Genomic DNA, 22253 nt, shown 5'->3' on the forward strand with positions numbered 1-22253 from the left:
AGCTATCCATTTAAGAGCGGTTCCACGAATTCCTAGGGAGTGGAGGCGGTCTAGGAGGATTGAGTGATTGATTGTGTCAAAGGTGGCGGATAGGTCAAGGAGGATTAGTGCCGCGCATCCCGCGGAGTCTGCAGTCATTTTAAAGTCATCCCAAATTGAGGTTAGGGTGGTTTCAGTTCTGTGACGGGCTCTGAAACCTGATTGAGCGGGGTCTAGAAGATTGTTGGCTTCGACAAAAGCATTTAGCTGGGAGTAGGCGGTTCGGTCTATGAGTTTGTAAAGGAATCTGGTGTTTGAGGTGGGGCGGTAGTTTTTGAGCTCGAGAGGGTCGAGCGAAGGCTTTTTAATTAGAGGTTTGACATGAACCATTTTGAATGCGTTGGGAAAGATACCAGAGGAAAGGGAGGCATTTATGATGGATCTTGCGTGTTCACCTGCGCAGGTGGAGTCGAAAATTTGTTTGAGGGTTGTGGCTTAGCAAGGGTCCAGTCGTGAGCCAGATGGTTTGCGGGCAGATAGAAGTTTGAGAAATTGCTCTGGTGATATTGGACTAAAGGATTCAAACGATGGATGCGTAGTGGTTGCTGGTGGGGTGGCCAGTATGGGGGGTGAATTGCTTGGAGGATGCGAGAGGGCCAGTTTGGTGGCTAGAGTATTTGTTCTTTCGAGAGCCGTCGTGAAAAAGTGAAGGGAGAGTGAGTCCCACAGTGATTGTGAGGGAGTCGGGATGGTCGTGTTGAATATTGTACTGTACCCTGATGCTTGTGTTCTATGTCTACCTCTACGCAGCGTCAAGTGAAGAAGAGGGCGGAGACGGCACTGTGGAGCCAAGAGGCGTGGATGCCTCCACCGGGCGGCGACGCAAGGCCCGGCCACCCTCCCAGGAATTGCCATCATCCGGGAGCAAGGGTACTGGTGCCGCGTCTGCCACTACGGCTGTAGCGGAAGGGCCGGGTGAGCCCCCACAGGGGCTTGCAATAGCGGAAGACGGTGCAGAGACATCCAGGTTGGTGGTCTCCACAGAGGAGGAGGAGCCCGCTACTGAGCCGCACATGGGGCCTGGTGGGGGTAGTACCACTGGTGCAAGTGGTGCAGTCCAGGGCCAGGGTCAGGAGGCAGCACAGGTCACCATGGAGGGGCCTGTGCATGTCACTGTCCTTGACCCTGTGACTTCACCACCATGCACCAGCAGGGATGCTCCGTCCCAGGCCCGTCCGCAGGTAGGGGGGAGTGCCACGTCATCTGCCTACCCACTACCTGCGGATGAGGGGTCCCATGACCATATGGGCTCTGTCCTGGTTGGTGTCGCGTTGCACATGCATGACATTTGTGATGACATGTGTGTTTCCTGGGTGGAGCACACATGCCATCACGAACAGCAGCGTCGCGACGTGGCACTGTTGGGAGGGGCCCTGGTCGATGGGTTCCTGCATGTGTCGCGCACTCTGGCGGGTCTCTCCTCCTCTGTGGAGACTATGTGCCAGTCGTTCTCCCTGCTGTCTTCCGGCCCAGATTCCACCAGGATCCCCTATGGACCTGGCCTGACCAACACAGCCAGCTTGGTGGAGATCTCATCCCTGCCACAGTCGGGAGTCGGAGGTCCAGCAGGGGTGGACACCACAACACCAGGAGACCAGCTGATGGAGGATGTGCAGGCATCATCGGACAGGGCACATGGACAGCAGCAGCAGCAGCAGGCTCTAGGTGGGAGCAATGATGGCTCGAGGACATCGACATCAGAGGAACAGGCATCGGCCAGAGGGCAGGAGGACCCTGGAATGGGTGTGTCTTCCATGTGGATGCAGTTGGGCCGGCCTATAGATGCGGAGCAGCGACGGACAGAAGAGGCACGGCTCACCATGGTCAGGGCGGAGAACTCCATGCGGAGGGCACTGATGTGGGCCGAGTGCCTCGAGGCCATTCGCAGGGAGTTGGAGTCCAACATGGCATCGTCCCTGCGAACCCTCTGGGCCATGGAAGAGGACCGCCTCCAGGACATTGAGCAGGAGTTCGATGATGCCCTAGCCCGGGAAATTGGAAAGTGAGCCATCGGACTAGCCCGCCGCTATTGTATATAGTTTTTAGTGTTAGGTTTCATTTTTGTTTTCATTTATTTTGGGGTATTTGGACTTTGCCCCACAAATTCTGATATCGTTTTTTAATTAGGTAGTTTTTTCCATAGGTTTCTGTTCTTTCGTTGGGCTCATGGACCCTTGACAATTGATTGTACATAGTTGGACAATATATTTATTGGAACTTTTTCCTTGGATTTCATCATGGATTAATGGATTTTACTTTTTATGTTTCCTTTGGATTTAATTTGGTGGAGGGAGAGTTTGGACTATTTTCTTTTGGATTTCTTTGGATTGCTTATACTTTTCATGTACTCATCTTTTGGACATACTTTTCATTTCATGTTTGCTATTTTTTATGCTTTCATTTCATTGCTTTATTTTTGACCATAATACATTATGATATTTTACTTCCATGTGTGTAATTCGCTCTTTGAGGTCATGCATGTGAAAATATGGGTTTACACAATCGATGGCAACCATTGTGTGTGTGTGTGACGGACATGTGCTAATGTACATAGTTGACTTTTGGTTTGTGTCTTGAGATAGGCATGTCAGTGTGGGGTGGATTGGGAAATCATTGTGTCTCAAAACTGGGGTGGCGTGCTGTGGTGTTTTGGTGGAGATGTGGGCCATGATTGTGCATCTTTATGTCATGTAGGGGGGGACATTAGTCGGGGCCTGCTTGCAGGAGCCTGTCAATGCTGGGTGGGTGGGGGTGCTGGGGGACATGAGCCAGGGCCTGAGCCTCACTGCTGGGTGGGTGGGGGTTCTGGGGGACATGAGTCGGGGCCTGCTGGCAGGTGCCCGTCAATGCTGGGTGGGTGGGTGTCCTGGGGGACATGAGTCGGGGCCTGCTGGCAGGTGCCCGTCAATGCTGGGTGGGTAGGGGTGCTGGGGGACATGAGTCGGGGCCTGCTGGCAGGTGCCCGTCAATGCTTGGTGGGTGGGGTGCTGGGGACATGAGTCGGGGCCTGAGCCTCACTGCTGGGTGGGTGGGGTGCTGGGGGACATGAGTCGGGGCCTGAGCCTCACTGCTGGGTGGATGGGGTGCTGGAGGACATCAGTTGGGGCCTGAGCCTCAATGCTGGGTGGGTGGGGGTGCTGGGGGACATGAGTTGGTGATCACTAGTGCAAGGTGACATGTGGGCTGGCTGGGGGGCATGCCCATGGTGGATGAGCTGCGTGCGGGACATGACCAGGGGTGCTGGGTAGTCCCCTGTGGTGTGGGCTGCCTGCAAGGGCTGTCGAGGGGGTAGAGGGCACACCTGGGAGGATCGACACTGCCAATTCACGTGTGGGACTCCCCGCGTACCCCACTGGATACAGGTACCCCGCTCTGACAGCGGAATCGCATGTGAAACTGCCCGTGAACCCCAGTAATACACGTACCCCGCTCGCACAGGGCCAATCGCGTGTGAAACTTCCTGTGCACCCCCGAAATACACGTACCCCACTCGCACAGGGCCAATCACGTGTGAAACTTCCCGCGCACCCCCGAAATACACATACCCCACTCGCACAGGGCCAATCGCGTGTGAAACTGCCCGCAAACCCCAGTAATACACGTACCCCGCTCGCACAGGGCCAATCGTGTATGAAACTGCCTGCGAACCCCCGAAATACACGTACCCCGCTCGCACAGGGCCAATCGCGTGTGAAACTGCCTGCGAACTCCATTAATACACGTACCCCGCTCGCACAAGGCCAATCACGTGTGAAACTTCCTGCACACTCCCCGAAATACACGTACCCCACTCGCACAGGGCCAACCGCGTGTGAAACTTCCCACTCACTCCCGAAATGGACGTACCCTGCTCGCACAGGACCAATCGCGTGTGAAACTTTGTGCGCACCCCCGAAATACACATACCCGCTCGCACAGGGCCAATCGCGTGTGAAACTGCCCGCGAACCCCAGTAATACATGTACCCGCTCGCACAGGGCCAATCGCGTGTGAAACTTCCTGCGCACCCCCGAAATACACGTACCCCACTCTCACAGGGCCAATTGCGTGTGATTCTCCCCATGCAGCTGGGTACGTGTATTCGGAGGGGTGCACGGGGAGTTTTACAGGCGTTTTCGTGGTTGGGGGCCTGTATGCTGGTCCACTGGCCTGTGCGCCATGTACGGGATTTGTGCGCTGTACATGATGCACGGGGAGGGTTGGGGGCGTAACTGGCGCTGCTGCAGGGTCGCTGCGCCACTCTGTGCCACGGCTGGTAATGAATGTTAAATTCAATGAATACGCTGTGTGCGGAAATGGATTTTGGTGCACAGACTGTCGCACGTGCACACTGTGCACCAGCCGCGTGCGCCACTTGTGCGCTGAATTCTGTGAATTACCTCCTTAATGTCAATTATCTAAAACAGGGAGTACAACGGATATCAACAGACATCCCTCATCATGATCTCTATCTAGACTTCTCAAAGCATTTCTTATAGTAAAAAATTGTCATAGGTGACGTTTAACCTGCGTATTACTAACGCCATCCTACGTGGCAAACTACAAAATCCTAATGGTGAGTGCGATAGTTTCTACAGGATAATTTAGGTATACAATCCATACTTGTTTAGGGCAGTGGAAGAACATGATTCATTTCTTAACATCAGGTGGGGCAACTAAGCCCTTCCCTTAAAATATGTCACCATGAACGTCACTAAATAAACAACGTCTAATTGGCTACACAACTATAGGACCCTTGATCATGCGGTCCTCTTTCATTGGTTACTTTCCAACCTCTGTCAATCCCTTCCCAACCTACATTGACGGTACGCAGGCTGAGAGCCCAGGTGCAGATGAACTCGTCTTAACCATAGCTTCCCACCAATTAGCATATCAATCCATCATCACCTCAGTGGACCACTGTCAATTAGGTCTTTGAACTCAGCCTTGAACATGTTCTTTGTTCTGAGGAATTCAGGGGAGTGAAGGCACGCTCTGTCCTCATGCGCAGGTGTGGCAATCATGCTCGTCCACCTACTTCTCCCCACACGACTAAAGACCACGAAATTGGGCTTTCAGTGTATTAAAACACTATTCTTTAATAGACCTCTGACGTCTTCTTGTTTTCGTCCATGCCCTCTGAACAGGAAGCTTTGTTCCTTCACATGATTTGTATCCAATGTCAGCTCACCCCAGTCTGATATGGCCTTGGCTTCTTGGCTCATCCAACCTTGTCTTTCTGAGTGTCACCCTTGTTAATTCATTTGTTTTCGAACTCTGCCACACTTGGAAACTGGGAAAAGTGGCCTTCCTTCTTTTGCTCAGCACTGCTATTGTGTGTAGTGGAAATATCCACCCTTTACTGACTCCAATATATATATATATGTGTATGTTCATGTTGGCACATCCCGCAATCTATTCACTATTTAGCTAGCCTTTAAGAATACTTCCTCTGCTTATTTTTTTTTGCAAGTATACACGTGTGAAATAGCCTGATATCTTCATTATGTCTGCAGCATAAGATCCTTCATCTTGATCCCAAGATGTCATTTATCTCGATACTTTGTTGATGCATTATAGAATTGTCTACAGCCTCTGGTCTCTACATCTCTTCTCTATATACATCAACCTTGCTCTGTATGATGGTGGTAGTGATGACATCACCATTCTTCTTCATCATCCAACCATCCTGTTTCTTCCGGAATTTCATTCAGATGACCATTGTTTTGTCTCATATGCAAGTATGGTTTGATCAATAGGAACCTTGCCTCCCATTTTCTCCTAGGTATCAGTATTTTCACTGGTACTGCACGTGTTTCATACTCCGGCATCCAACATACAGGTGCTGGGGGACGGGATGGTTGAGGATTCTCTACGCTAACTTTTGTATACTGCATTAATACGATTAAATGGAAAAATAATACTGTTAATTACACCTAAGTATTATTTAGTATTAGGAAAAAAGGGTAGAATTCTGTAAACAACTGATAAGGGTGTTTCCAAAATAAATACTTTTTTTTTAAACAAATTATGCAAAGTAGATTATTTACTATGAAACCATATCCTATGATGCTTGAGATGCTGGATGGCTCACATTAAGTCATTATATTTGTGGTAGAGTTGCACCATTGAATAAATGGAAGGTGTTTATATATTGTATAGTACTTCTATATAAAAAAATAGACACAGATGTAGTTATAACAACTTCTGGTCAACATTACTATATGAAGAAATGTAACATTAAGTAGCTTTTGGGACATGGCATATAGATATGGATTGAATATAATACATTGGCTGTAAGATATCTGTGTCACAGAGCTGTCTTGATTGGCCAAATAAAGTTGTTACACAGTCCCATGAAGAACTAATTCAGTTGATTCTCTAAACTTGATGATTATTTCAGGAATAACTGGAACAAGAAAAAGATAAAGATGAATCGTAGATTATCATGAATTAAGCGACAGACTAGAGAAAGACAATCATCTCACTTCCTTTATTTAAGGCATCCTCATGGTGTTCATTTTGAGAATCCACTTGGCTTCACATTGATAAAAAGACGATTCTATATTGCCAATTCTTTCTTGAGCCTCGATATGTTGTAATCCCAAAAAGGTAATTCATTTACTGTTTTCCAAAAGGTATTTTTTGCTCCAATGGGTAGCCACAGATTATTTTGTACCACAATCCCTGATGGTGATAGATGTTCTTGCATTCTATCCTTACGTGATCTGGCTGGACTCCCTACATGTCACACAGTGGTTATAGACCTGCACCACTTATATATTTTTAGTTTTCACAAGAAATCAGTGAAATCATCCATAATGAATGTGTTATCTTCTAAATAAAAATAAACTTGTTTGTTATGCTATAAATTCAAGGTTTGGCACAAAGTCAATCAAGTCAATTGATTGCAGAATTTTAGAATGAAAAGGAGGGCAGTGCCCCTTGAATTTGCTTCACTTGCTGCATCACTGCCATAAGCATTTTCACTTTTCCTCACAAAACTGATTATCATTGTATTTCCTAAAACAGCTTCAAGGGGGGTGTGTAATTTCGTTTCCTAATATCTAAGTCTTCTAGATTTACATCTTAGTATTTAGGTTTGCAAAAATATTACACATTTTCAAAATGCATGTCATTCCATCACCGTGTTTTTTCTGTCTTGTGATGTTAGATGGAGAACATGGACAATGGTTTTTGGGCATTACTAGCTATTGCGACCTTTAGAAGCTTTCTGACCAGCAATTATATTTTGGTATCCAATATGCAGATTATTGTTGTTAAGCTAAATATGGGCATTTAAACTTGTCCCCTATATGTTTGGTAGTCTATGGAATTTTCGGGAAATAATTAAATGAGTTCACTAAATGAAAATGTTAACCTGATGTGTGGTGTGCATTTAAAAGCCCCAAACAGAATTCCCTTTCACATGCCTAGCAATATTTTAAACACTGAAACAAAAACAGCCATGTGGAAAGGGACGTATCTGTCATTACCAATGGATAAGCAAAATTCGAATTTACAAAAGAAGGCGGAATCAAAATTCCCTGTCACATGGAAAAAGTGCAATAAAATTGTTTTATTTTTTTAAAAATAAAAGTGAAATAAATATCACTGCCCACAGAAACATGTCAGGAAAACAAAACATGATGTGTGGGTTGACAAAGAGCAATGTATATTATATTTCACCCACAACATTCAAGTGACATTTGAAGAGCCACTTTGTATTCATGAAAAAATGTCATCCCAAGGCAGACCCTTTTGCTGGCTGTAGGCAAAACGTCCCAAGGACATCTGCTACTTCCATCCTGAATGTCACATCTCCTATCTAATGACCAACCACAATAAGAATGTCCTGCTAAATGTGTCTAAATTCTGTGTTCTCCACACCTGCTGGCTCTGAAAGTGTGGACTTCAAGAAGAGTCATCCTTGGCTGGAGCACGACTAGTATGTGTGAAAATGGGGACACCCACTTCAAAGAGCAAGCTTCCAACACAAAAGAGACTGATAAAGGTACAGGCTGACCCAGTGAAAACAAATGGCCAGAAGCAGGAGCAGGACCATTTGTGCCACTTGAAGATTCACAATTTATTTAAAAGGACTATTATCATTTAAGCCTTTTTCTCAGCCCACCTAAGGCGGATGGATTTCATCTATGTACCATTTTTCATGTCATTTCCAGGTAGTTTTGGGGATATAAACCTCATCTTCCTGTGACTCTGGGAACTGTAAGAGCCAGTGTAGCTAGGTTTCTGGCTGATCTGAACATGTTCCAAATGTGAGAGTCGGTGAGCGGGTTGAAATTGAAATTAGGGATATGCTTAATAACTTACATATGCATAACTGTTGTGCTTATAGAAATGGCAGAAAGGTGCCATATGGCCATGCTCCATGATACAGATTTGGTGGTTGGCTTATCTAAATCCTAATGATTAATGGAGACAGAAAATATGTTTAGTATGGCAGTTGCTAGTAAAATTATGACGTAGTGATACATAACTAGTTTTTGCCAAAAAGTTGACAGGAGTACAAAGGATGTTGAGAAATGGGAATTGCCATATGTTGCTCCAGACCCCTAAACCAATCCTGACTTGGAGGCTGGGTTTGGAAGGAGAGAGAAGGATAACTGTCCAATCCCAGTGGCAGTAATTATTGCAGGGTACCACCCCAAGATTGTAAAATTGGCGGTGTTGTTGCTGCTTTATAAGGGGGGCTGCACTAGGACAGGGAATAGACAGAAAAAGCAGAAAGACAGGAGGACAGAGAGAAGACTGCTGAAACTTACCACCCAACAGCTGTAAGGAGACACCAGAGGAGACTGCTAAGAGTACATCTAGGTGGAGCTGTCTAGCTCTAGGAAGGCCTCAGAGCTGACTGGGTCCTATGGTGCAGAGCAGGAAGCCATCTTTGAGAGTGGAGTGATCAGACCCCTGCTCTATCTTTCCAGAGTATCCTGAGATGCAGCTGGCTTTCCTGAATCTTAAACAGAGGCTTGCTATGTAAGTAGAACCGAGTCCTGGGAAACCAAGAGGTGGGGAAGTCTGCTTGCTTTGAGTCCTTTTCCTGTATAGTGGGCGGGGGTGGGGGGCAAAACTGTGTAGATCCTTAGCCTATGTAATCAAAAATATTGATTTGATTAATTCTCTGTTTGACAGAACTCTACGGGGTGAATTCCGCTAAAATTTAAAATTAACAAAGCCCACTTACCAGTGTGCGCTGAAAACTATAGCCTATACATTAATTGGGAAATCCTTGATGTCAACCTGACCCCAAATTTTTTAAGGAAGAGGGGTGTCTTTGTTCTTAAATCAGTCCAACCTTTTTATCCGGCTTCCCCAATACAGGCCTTTCAGTGAGGGGGGTCTGAAATTAAAAATTCCTCAAAGCATTACAATTTTGCTGTCTGACTTCCCAACCTAGGCCAAAGCAAGGGGTGGGGTGTCTGAAAAACAAAGCGATAAATCACCCTGTGTTTATTTCAAACCAAAAGTGTGGTCAAAATTATGATTACACCATGTTTCCCTTCATTTCGCTCCCCCACCCAGCTCCCGCCTCCCCGCCCACCCCCTCCCTTGATGTGCTAGATCTTCAGTCATAATCAGCCTTCCCTAGAGAAGCCCTCTGCCCGGCAGCCCCTGTGGTGAAAGGCCCCAAGGCAAAGGGCGGCTCCTGCAGTGGCAGCTCCGAATTGTTTCTGCAGGTGTCTACAGGGGAGCCAGTGAAGCCAGCAGTTAACAGACACCAACAAAAACTGTACGTGTGGCATGGGTGTGGTGTAGAGCAATTACTCTACTCCAGAATGCCCCGGTAACTCTACCTTATCTTTCCATACATATACTGCCATAGACTTACACCATGCATACTTAAAAAGATTTGTGAACACCAGCCCGAATTCCATTCATGGCAGGATTGTAAATGTTGCCTGCATTGCATACTAACATAATTGTCAATGTTAATAATTGCCACACCTAGTGAGAACTGTGATAATTAGCCTGTGTCGGATCTAGATAGAGCTATGAATGTTAGCATGTACCACACTTAGATGGAATTGTGAACTTAAGTCTGCATTGGATTTAGATAGGTCCATCAATGTTAGCCATGCCTCACTTAGATGGAATTGTGAACTTCAGCCTGCGTCAGATCTAGATAGGTCTATGAATGCTATTATATGCCTTACTTAGATGGAATTGTGAACTTTAGCCTGCATCGGATCCAGATAGGTCTATGAATTTTAGCATATGCCTCACTTAGATGGAATTGTGAACTTAAGTCCGCGTCAGATCTAGATAGGTCTATGAATGTTAGCATATGCCTCACTTAGATGGAATTGTGAACTTTAGCCTGCGTCGGATCGAGATAGGTCTATGAATGTTAGCATATGTCTCACCTAGATGGAATTGTGAACTTTAGCCTGCGTCGGATCTACACAGGTCTATGAATGTTAGTATGTACCACACTTAGATGGAATTGTGAACTTTAGCCTGCATCGGATCTAGAAAGATCTGTGAATGTTAGCATGTACCACACTTAGAGGGAGTTGTGAACTTTAGCCTGTGTCAGAGCTAGATAAGTCTATGAATGTTAGCATATGTCTCACTTAGATGGAATTGTGAACTGTAGCCTGCGTCACATCTAGATAGGTCTATGAATGTTAGCATCTGCCTCACTTAGATGGAATTGTGAACTTTAGCCTTCGTCGGATCTAGATAGGTTTATGAATGTTAGCATGTACCACACTTAGATGGAATTGTGAACTTTAGCCTGCATCACATCTAGTTAGGTCTTTGAATGTTAGCATATACCTCTCTTAAATGTAATTGTGGACATTAGCCTGCCTCATACCTAGATAGAATATTGAAGGTTAGCAAGTGCTCAGATGGAAAAGTGAATGATAGCAAGCATCACACCTAGACATAATTGCAAATGTTAGCACTTGCCACACTCCAATAAGATTGTGAACAATAACCTGCATCACAACTAGATAGGATTGTGAATGTCGGCCAGTACCACAGTAAACAAGAATAGCAATTACTAGCTTGTGCCAAATCTAGACTGCATCAGGAATTGTGATTATTACCACATGCCAAACTTAGAATTGTGAATATTAGCATGTGCCACACTAAGATGGAATTGTGATTACTAGCATGCGCCACATCTAGATAGGATCGTGAATGTCAGCATGTGCCACACCTATATGGAAATATGAATATTATCATGTACCACACTGAAAAGGCATTGTGATTATTAACACATGTCACACATAGATGGAATTGTGAATGTTAGCATGGGCTACACCTAGACGTAATCGTTAACGTTAGTCGGCATCAGGACTTTGCCACACTTAGATAGAATTGTGATTGTTACCGTAAGCCACACTTAGATGGAAATATGATTATTGACATATGCCACACCTAGACGTAATTGTGAACATTAGCCAGCATCGCATCTAGACGTAATCATGAACATTAGCCGGCATCGGAACTAGATGGGATCGTGAAGGTCAGCATATGCCACACTTAGATAGAATTGTGATTGTTAGCATTTGCCCAATTAACCAATCCGATAACAATGTCACCCCTCTGCATACACCTCTCAAACTCTACCCAAACAGAACCACAAGCCTATAACACAACAATCTGCACAAACTTCACTACACTGCAGCAACAAAACAAACCACATATAGGGCCTCATTACACAGAAGGCAGTAAGGGTTAACGGTCACCGGTAATGGTACCGGTGACTGTTAACCCTTACCGCCTTACTACGAGGTTCCTTTGCGGGTAGGTACTTTAACGCCTGCTGTTTAGCAGGCGTTAAAAACCAACCCGCAAAGGGACCAGGGTTCTAATTACGGTACCGCAATTTGCGGCACCGTAATTAGCACCTTCCCCATTCCCATAGAGCCCTACGGGGCAAAAATGGGAATGGGGAAGGGGGAATTACCGCCCCGCCAACCTTGGAATAGGGCGGTATTCCCCTTTCCACCAAGGCGGTGCCGGTATTTTACCGGCATGGACCAAGGTGCTAATAGCACCTTGGTCCTCCGCCTACCGTGTGATGAGGCCCATAGACTTGCACACAGCACACAATGTCTACCGACCGGAAAACAGCCCAAGCCCAGCCAACGGACTTACCGGGTTGAGGCTGCCAACAGCACATTACTGCTCTCTTGCACTTTTCCGGCTTATTCCCACTAACCCAACCCCCCTCACTTTTTCAGAGGTTCCAGAGCACCAGGGGACCACTACGGTGGTGATAGTGCACGGCACAAATATCCTTAAACATTAACATTGCCTTATGTGTTTTTACCAATCTTGAAATCCTAATGCTACCCTTTTAAGCCTGCAGGAAAATCAAAATCGCACATTACATAAGCACCTTTGCTATTGATCAGTGCAATTATTTTGTGAAGTAAAATTTGCTGAAAGTAAGAATTGAGATTGTTTTATTTTTAACTCCTGTGATTTATTTATTCTGAAAGAAGTTGATTGTTTTGTGCCACAGATAAAGTGGTGTTTTGATATTTTAATGCTAATTTCTATTACTTTTAATTTAAAAAATACTGATATATTTCCCGTACACCAGCATGGTTCTTGGCTCATTGTTAGCTCAGGGGAGAGGGATGCAAGGGGCATGATATGTGTCTGAGATAGGGCTAAAGAAAAGATTCGGTTTAACAGATTGTTGTGTCACCACTTGAGTGGCGAGGGAAGGAACTCTCTGTATTGTGGGTGGCTTGGGGGACCAATCGAATACCCATAAAGGTTGTCCTCTAAGCTCCTTCCCAAAATAAAATGGTGGGTTGATCTAGCCCCATCTATCAGACTCTTACACCTTAAAGGATGCTCCGTCACAGATACACAAAATATTTCTTTTCAAGATTCACCTGGCCACCAATTTGCTTGCTCAGCTCATGTTTAGCTCTGAGAGCCACGTCAGGCCCCTCGAGCTCAGCTCTGGCTCATACACCTCCACAAAAACAAACTCGATTTGTGCCGTGCTGTTAAGCTTTTACTTTCAGATTCTTTTAATTGAATGATATTTAAACATGTATCTTTTTCTATGCTAATTTCTTATTATTTTTAGAGCAAACAGGAGCTTTTCAACCCCTATTTTTAAAAATAATTATATTTCTGCAGTTGAATGAAGTGTATTTGAATTCCAGAGGCCATCAGAGTTGCCCGACTTCACTGTGGTACATTTTCACTGAAGACGTGGCACGCAGCATAGCCGGCCAACGGATGACAAATCCAATTAAAGTTCATGGTAGAGTGGCTCTACCACCCTACATTTGAATTCTAAATGTTCCCCTCAGACTGATGCATTGTCAATATTGCAGAACTATCATTTTGTTTGTGCTTAACCAACCACTTCAAAGCCAAGTGGCTAGCTTCCAAATGCACATCCTAAGGGAAAGAATAGATGGATTGAAAGAATGTTTTATTTGTGTTTGTGTTTGTGTTCAACTCCTCACAGACAGTATGACTTCGTTCAGCTGCAGTTTATGTTGTACGCAGAAATGCTGAAGCAAGGAGTAGGGATTTAATCTTTTGGCAACCGACCAGGAACTGTACATACAAAATGCCTCATTCCCACAGAAATATTCCATCTAGCATGCTCTGTGTGAACCTACACGCTATGTTGTGTTATTCAGTCTCTTATAGGACAGTTTCTACTATGTTCACATGTTGGGCAAGGTTCCATTTTTCATTACATTTCTCCATATGTGTTCAATTCATGAGTTGGAAGGGGCATTGTTTTGTGAGTTGCTAACCATATGTATGGACAGCAGTAATTCACAAAGGCATCCACTTGCACGTGTGCAACCCGGCAAAAGGTGCATTTACGGACCCTCCCATTTGGTGGCATGGCGCCACAGTTAGACCAGGTCAGATATTTAAAGTGCTGTATCTTTTGAACTTGAAAGTCAGAATGAAAGGGGGTAGTTGCTAGTCTCTCTGATAATAAAAATATGATATGTTCCTTTTTTTCTAACAGTGAAAAATTAAATAGTACAATTCACATAAATAAATAAGTAAACAAATGAACAAACCATGGGTCAAGATAATGACAAGATTCAATAAACAAGATTTAAAAAAATTGGAAATGTATAAGTTATCACGTGTGCACATGTATGTTATGTTATACTCATTTGTAAAGGGCAACATCGATCCGAAGGCATCTTGGCGCTATTAGAAACTACAGATAAAATCCAAAGGCAGAAAGACAGGAATCAGAACAAATAGGTCTTCGGCAGCGGATGGAATGGAAAGTGTTTGGAGGTTGCTCATAAGGTGAGCGGAAGGGTGTTCAAGCTTTAGCGCCTCCCACTGAGCCCGCCCAACCACCGACCCCCGATTGCTTAGCAACTGGTACCTGCATGGGCAGAGATGTTTGAGAATGAAGTACTCTTGGGGGAGCATAGGGGGGAATTTAGCCAGAACATATTCAGCTTCAAATGTATAAAAAGCTTTGTGAACAATGCATAGAGATTTGAATAAAATGTGTTTCTCAATGGGAAGCTACTGGCGTAGAAAGGGTGACATGTGCAAGGCAAACGGGGGATGTGACATCACCCTTGCTGCCTTATTCTGTAACATTTGGAGGCGGTAAATAAGATATGCCGGCTTGGAAAGGTGAAGAGAGTTATAATAGTCGACACCGCTCATGACCAGTGCAGATACTACTGGCGCATGAAAATGAGAAGGAAAGAAAGGAAGAGTCTTAGGCAGAGTCTTTAGCTTAAAATGTCCATCTTAGCAGATAGAGGCTACCTGATCCTTCACTGAGTGAGAAGCCGAGATATTAACACCCAGATCTTTCACCACAGTTACTGGGAGAGGACAGGGCCCAAGAGTGGGTCGCCAGAAATCAGAAGTTCAAGAGGGTCAGGAAGAGGGAGAGCCCACTACCAGCACCTCTGTTTTTTCCACGTTAAACTTAATCCAATTGGTGGAAATCCACCTCCCTACCGTCTCAGGGCAACCCCTAAGATGACTGGTTGTTTCAGAGGAAAGAAGGTCAAGACTCAGAATAATCTGTGTATCATCTGCGTCGTCGTAGTAGTATGGGAAGCTGTGGGATTGGATAAGTCTAACAAGTGGCTGAATGTATATGTTGAATCAAACTGGAGAAAGTGTTGATCCTTGCAGAACTCCACAAGTCAGTGGCACTGGTTAAGCACAGAAAGGAGAGAGGGAAACAGATTGAGAGCACCCAGAAAGAAAAGAAGAGAACCAGGAAAGCACATGGCCAGATAGGCCTGTGCCAGATAGCTGAGTGATCAGGGTGGACTGGTCCACAGTATCAAAAGCAGCTGAAAGTTCTAAAAGAATCAGTGCGCCCACTCCATCCTGGTCGGCAATACATGTCAGATCATCCAACACCAAGACAAGAACCGATTTAGTGCCCCAGCCAGGGCGAAACCCGGACTGATATGGGTCAAAGAACCCAGAAGATAAAACTAAGTAAAGGAAAGATCAAGGAGTCCAACAATTACATCAGAACTGAGATAGGTCAAAGGTTGGATAATAAAGAGGGATCAAGTGAAGGTTTCTTTAGAAGAGGGACAATTAGAGCATGAAAAGATAGCCTTCTGATAAAGGATGGTGGCTTGACGGAGTAGGATTTCATCAGCTGGCTTATAGCCAGACGTACATTTGCTTTGAGCTTGTCTGCGCTTAATCTTGAGGAGTTTCAGCTCCTCAATGTACCAGAGCTCAGATGGACGATTTTCATGTTTAGAGAGTTTTTGCGGAGGCAGATGGTCAGCCACCTTACTAAATACCTGAGTCAGGGAGGTTAGAGTGCAGGAATCCTAGTCGGCGCAGTCAACCTCAATGTAGCTACATAGATCTTGGAGAGGCGCCAGATGTCCTTTGCTTTTCCAGATCTCCTGTTGCTTAGCCTTAAGAGGGGAGGCTTGCATGCAAACAGAGAAAGGCACAATATGGTTGTCGGACCAAATAACGGGGATATGACATGATAGGTATTTATAATGCGCATAATCCCCAGACGTTTCTAAGCACAGACCCGGGGATTGGAACTGTGCTGCTCCATGTCGTCTTGCTTCCAAGGTGAGCATGTTGCCGCTGAGCTATCTTCCCGAGATACTAGGAAAAATTGAGATTAGCGTCTTAGGTGCAAATATAAGATCCAGGGTATTACCCAGCTGATGCGTAGGATCTAGCACACATTGATGGTCCGACATTAGACTGAAGAATTGAGTTGTCAACTGATCATCAACCTCATTGACAGGGAGATTAAAATCACCTAATATAGCCAAAGGAGCACATTTTAGCTGTAATTCAGATGTGAAGGAAGGGAATTCTTCACAAAAGGAGTATTCACATCCCGCAGGGCGATAGACCAGTAGAATTATAAGAGTAAAAGAGGCAGAGACAGTCATATGAATTTGATGAGCCACCATTTTGAGGTTGTGGTTAATAGGTAAAATTCTAATTCGAAGGGAAGATTTGTAAACCACAGCAACACCTTCATCAGGATGGTTATAGGGGTGGTCACAGCATACAATATCGTCATTGGGATGTAGAGATTGAACTACTGAGGGGCCGGGATATTCGTGAAGCCAGGTTTCGGTAACAAAAGCCAAATCTGGTTGAAAATCATCCAATAAATGATGCCATCCTGGGTGTGAGCCACCAGAGAGTGAGTGTTAATAAAAAAACAGGATAGGGATGAAAAGACATTTTCCAGACAGCCATATTTGTTAGTGGCCTCACAGCGATTAGCAACAGGTATTTTGGTGCCCTCTGGTGCAAGTTACAGCATTTCAGTACGTGACAGGTTACGGATGTCAGGTGTGGACACAACAGGCACAGATAACTGACCCCAAGGCCCGTTATGTACCCGGATGAGCACAGACAGGCTGACTTCGGCATGTGAGGCCCTTGCCCGCTGAGCCCATCCGCTGCACTGGCGGATAACGTGGCCATTTTGTACACACATTATCGCACTAGTCAAGATCATGCCACTTGCCGAGGAGTGTAAACTGACAACAGACAGCTAAGCGTGTCTGTAAGGAGGAAGCCAGGCAACTTCCAGTCGAGGACAGTAATACAAGGAAAGAATAAGAATTAAAAAACAAAAGTAGCATCAAAGAAACGACTAATTGATGTAGGAGCAGAGGTACCCACTAATCATTGAAAAGCTCTGGCCAACGCTGATTAGTATTAATTTAATCCTTAGTGCCCACGGGATGGAATTCCACGCCATTAAGTACCCCAAAAGGCTGAATGAATGACCTGAATAAATAACTGACCCACAACAGGGCTTTGGTCGAGCAAACAAAAATCACATCTATACGTGAGCCCCAACCCACAAAAACCACCAGCATTTTCATTGTCCCTGAATTTGCAATCAAATAGTTTCTATGGTTCATAGAATAGGTTAAATACACATTTTAAGTGTTTTTTTTTTATAGCTGGGGTTCTGAATAACACTGAGGTCCTGTTGTAATTTAAATAGTATTCTCTGTAGTTGTCAGCAATCTCCCCAAAAAGGCACTCAAAATGCGCCTGTTATATATGTTTCAAATGTTTAAGTGGAGCATGCTCCCACCACATGTACATAACTTTTTTCCTGGGGTATAAGTAACCTATTCAAAGAAATTACACATCACTTTCTTAGAAATAGTAAAGTGGGTATAAACTTCCCAAATTCTAATGGGCACAATATAGCAGGGCTCAAGTCATAGGACTACGTGGGTGAACGGCGTCCGACATTTTTGAGAGGGTGGATGCCGTCCCCACTGTCTGTTTAATGCATTAAAAAAAATAAGAATAATTTAAGGCTGCTCTGCTGCCCAAGCCAAGAATCGGACCCTGGTCTTCAGCATCTGTAAAGAGACACTTAACAGCAAGACCACTATATCGTTGCTTCCAAAGCTGCACACTTTCTCTTATTGTCATGTTTCTATACAGACATGTTTTGTTACAGGTTGTCTGATTCAAAAGGTGGGTGTGCATATTATATACTTCAGCAGCAGGGGAATATGAAAATCTGTTCCCTTGGCGGCGAAATACTTTTTTCTCGTGTGTGTGTTTTTTTCAAATTGTGAAAGACAAGCCTGAATCAAATTTGAATACTTCACATTGACGTTCCTTGCTGTCCCTTCCCAATGCTCATAACAAGTGGGGTTCTGGGAGTCCCTCTTCCACACATTAGTCCTGGTTACGAGAGACTTACCCAGAGTCTTTAGCTCACTATCTTTCACAGTGGAGAAATATCCAAAACATGTCAGTCTTTGTCCTGCCCTGGGGCAGTCCAGCACCGAAATACTAGGCAAATCTCCTCTGAACAAGAGTACCAACAGCAACCCCAGACATGTGTTTTGGTCAGGTTGGACCTCATCAGTAGGGTGGAGCTTTGCCTCTCTAATAGCAGTGAGCAAGGGGTCCACGTCTGGATTCACCTAGTAACTGAGGGTGAGACCCAAAGTTACTTGAAATATGCAAATAACAAGGGGGGTCCTGGGAGACTCTCTGCCAGACATTAGTCCTAGTTAAGAGAGACTTACCCAGAGTCTTTAGCTCACTATCTTTCACAGAGGGGAAATATCCAAAACATTTCAGTCTTTGTTCTGCCCTGGGGCAGTCCAGCACCAAAATGCTAGGCAAATCTCCTCTGAACAAGAGAACCAAGAGCAACCCCAGACACGTGTTTCAGTCTGGTTGAACCTCATCAGTAGGGTGTAGCTGTGCCTCTCTAAGAATAGTGAGCAAGGGGTCCACGTCTGGATTCCCCTAGTAACTGAGGGTGAGTCCCAAAGTTACTTGAAATATGCAAATAACAAGGGGAGTCCTGGGAGACTCTCTGCCAGACATTAGTCCTGGTTATGAGAGACTTACCCAGAGTCTTTAGCTCACTATCTTTCACAGAGGGGAAATATCCAAAACATGTCAGTCTTTATTCTGCCCTGGGGCAGTCCAGCACCAAAATGCTAGGCAAATCTCCTCTGAACAAGAGTACCAACAGCAACCCCAGACACGTGTTTCGGTCTGGTTGGATCTCATCAGTAGGGTGGAGCTGTGCCTCTCTAAGAATAGTGAGCAAGGAGTCCACGTCTGGATTCCCCTAGAATTCCCCAATGCTCACCAGAGTCCCACCACTTTTTTGTTTAGGACTCAAGCCTTGCAATATAGAAATTATAGGCCAATACGTTTGTCACTCCTAATTGGAGCTTATTTGGGGATTTCTGCCTTAATTGCACATGTATGTACTGGTAATCGGATGCTGATTACATTGCTCAAACTGTAACATTATTGGCCAGTAAATATGGGAATTTAGTGTCTTGACTGTCTTAACGTATAATTCAGTTACACTTCTAAAGTATTGGAGTTTACATTTAGCTGTTTTGCCCTTTTTTGTCTTGAGTGATGCCCTAAGGTCTTGTGTGACCCCTGTTAATCTTTACCATTTTTGGTGCATTGAAAAAAACTGAAAGAATTGCTCACAAGAAAACAATGAATTGCTTTCCTTATTGTGCACGTTAATTAGAGACAAATGTGAGGTTGTGGCTGCAAGGACAAGGCTGAAATCTGAGTTGCAGAAAAAATGGTGGGTGGGGTTGAATGCAAATTTTAAAGAATATATAAAAGAGAGTCACATAAAAAGCAAAGGAAGGTATGTCACTCTTTTTCAAAGTCACTTTCTATTGCCCTGCCGGCCCAATGAGACTATGGGCCTCATTATAAGTATTGAGGAATGGCCACTAATGGAGGCAGACCCGTTAAACCCATTCCGCAATATTACGAGGTTCCCTCGCGGGAACCGATATGGATGTCTGGTTTTACCAGACGTCCTTACTGGGTCCCGTGAGGGGAGCAGGGAGCTAACAACGGGCCGGTCGTAATCGGCCCGTTGTTAGCTCCCACGCCCATTCATATTGAGCCCTATGGGGGCTCAAATGGGAATGGGGAAGGTCCGGGCCCGGGTTCCCTGAGGGAGGAATTACCGGGCCCTCCAAACTCGGAATGGCCCGGTAATTCCCCATTCAGGGAACCCGGAGAGGCAGCCATGCCCTTATTGAGTCTCTTTGCTATTTGTTATAGCGGCAGCTTTGTTGTTTATATTTTCATCGGTGATTGGTCTCGTGCAAAACCTGCGGTCCTGTCTCCATTTCAAAGAAATGACAACTATTTGAACCCCAGCGATTACCCCCTTATTGTGAGAGGAACCAGGGTGGATAATGGCCCTGAGTCCTCACTGAGACCCTCGCGACTGGCCCTAGTATGTGCCATCCGATGTGGGGGTGATTGCCATAAATGTATTCTATCAGAAACATTCACTAGTATGAGCTACATGGAGTCACGAAACAGTGTTAATTTAGAAGTTTTGTAGAATTCAGGTATTAACAGTATCTTAAATAAATAATACAGTAAATAAATACAAAAATAAAAAATATCACATTTGTGCATACTGTCAGATTCTCCAAATTCTAATTTCACCATAGGAAGAGTGCTGATCCAATCAGGTGGCTGGAAACGGGTGCAAGGACTGCCAGTGTACGCATGTGTTTTCCCAGACACTCAAGGCCCTTCCCTGAGTGCCGCCATCTTGATTGTGGGGAGGCAACAGGGATTCCCCACCCTGTTGCCTCCCAGGCCGCTACGAGATCCCAAACCCTTCCCCCAACCGCCTCCCTCCCTAACCACTTGCCTGCTGGACTGGAGCTTTCTTCTTCGGGGGCTCATGTTAATCTGGAAGATAGTGAATGGATTGGCGCCTAATTGTCTTATATGGCGAAAGCCTATCAGCCAATTTGCTTACTCAGATCAAGTACTAAAAATCTGCTTGTGGCAGGAACACCAAACCGATCATCCTTGGGCGGAAATAGTCTAGCAGTCCTTGGCTCTATTCTGTGGAAAAACCTTCCAATTGACATTAGGAATAGCACTACACAAAACAACTTCAAACATTCTTTGAAACAATATTTCAGTTCCTTTAAAGTACTATAAACACTGAATCTTGTTTGAGAATGTGTAGCTTGATGTTATTTTATGTTATTTGCATTTGTTATGTTATGTTATGTTATGTTATTCTATCCTATGTTCTGTTATGTTCTGTTATGTTTTGTTAGAAACATTTATACAGTGCAACATCCACCCTGAGGCATCTTGGCCCTTATAAAAAAGATTTTAGGGAGCGCCTAAAAGACAAATAGTTATCCAAAGAACAGAGTGACAGGAGAAGTGAATTCCAAAGCACCGCCTCTGCCACCAATACTGGAGAATTTAGCATGGGGAACAACAATCAAACAGACAATGGCAGAGCCGATAAACCGAGTGTGAACATACGGGCAAATGTTTGCCTCAAGATACTCTGCCCCAGTGCCATGCAAGGCGCGGTGCACAGGACACAGTGATTTAAAGTCAACACACTTGGCCACCGGGAGCCAATGCAAATGGCGCACAACAGGAGTTTTATGAGCAGGCGTAGGCGTCCCTGTGGCTTCTCTTGCTGGTTAAATCTGCAGAACCTGCAGACGCTACATCAGCTATGCAGGTTGTGTCAGATAGAGAGAGTTGAAGTAGTCCAGCAAAGATAAGACAATGAACGCCAGCACAGGGGCCCTGTACTCGAGAGGTATGAAACAGAGAACCTTGCGCAACATCGTCAACTGGAAAAAAACGTTCTGGACAACAGCCCCAATCTGGTTTTCAGCTGAAATGTTTACCCCTCGGCCTTTAACAGCCACCACCAGAGTAGGAAATGTGCCATGTCAGTATTCTGTTTTAATTTGGTGCCTTGAAACTAGCTTTATAGGTAATTGCTTTGGTGCTTGACAAATAAACTACTACTAAAAAATGTTTGTTGTGGACATGCTACGTCCAGGGTATCCGGTAATATTACCCCCACACAAATGGTCACCAGGCATATAGTCGCCGGGAAAAGGCTGTGGCGACATTATGTATGGTGACCATTTGGGAGGAAGGGGGGCTGTCTCCCACTTGCCTTGGGGGGCAACATTTTTTTTAAAAAAACAGGGGTTGCAGGGTTGACCCCCGCAGGTACACAGTGATAATGTCGCCGCAAACTACAGCCTTTTTGCGGCGACATTATCACATGGAACCAAGTCCAGATGGTCTGGGCAATGCAGTATCTTGGTCTGCTTTAAAGTTTGTGTTCGATGCAAAAATACGGCTTCTTTGGGAGCCGTGCTTTAAATAAAGGTCAGACCTAGCATTGTTAAAAATGAGAATGTCATGAGCTG

This window comes from Ambystoma mexicanum, chromosome 11 (genome assembly GCF_040938575.1).
Source record: "Ambystoma mexicanum isolate Mex_15411 chromosome 11, UKY_AmexF1_1, whole genome shotgun sequence".
In the NCBI taxonomy this organism is placed as follows: Eukaryota; Metazoa; Chordata; class Amphibia; order Caudata; family Ambystomatidae; genus Ambystoma; species Ambystoma mexicanum.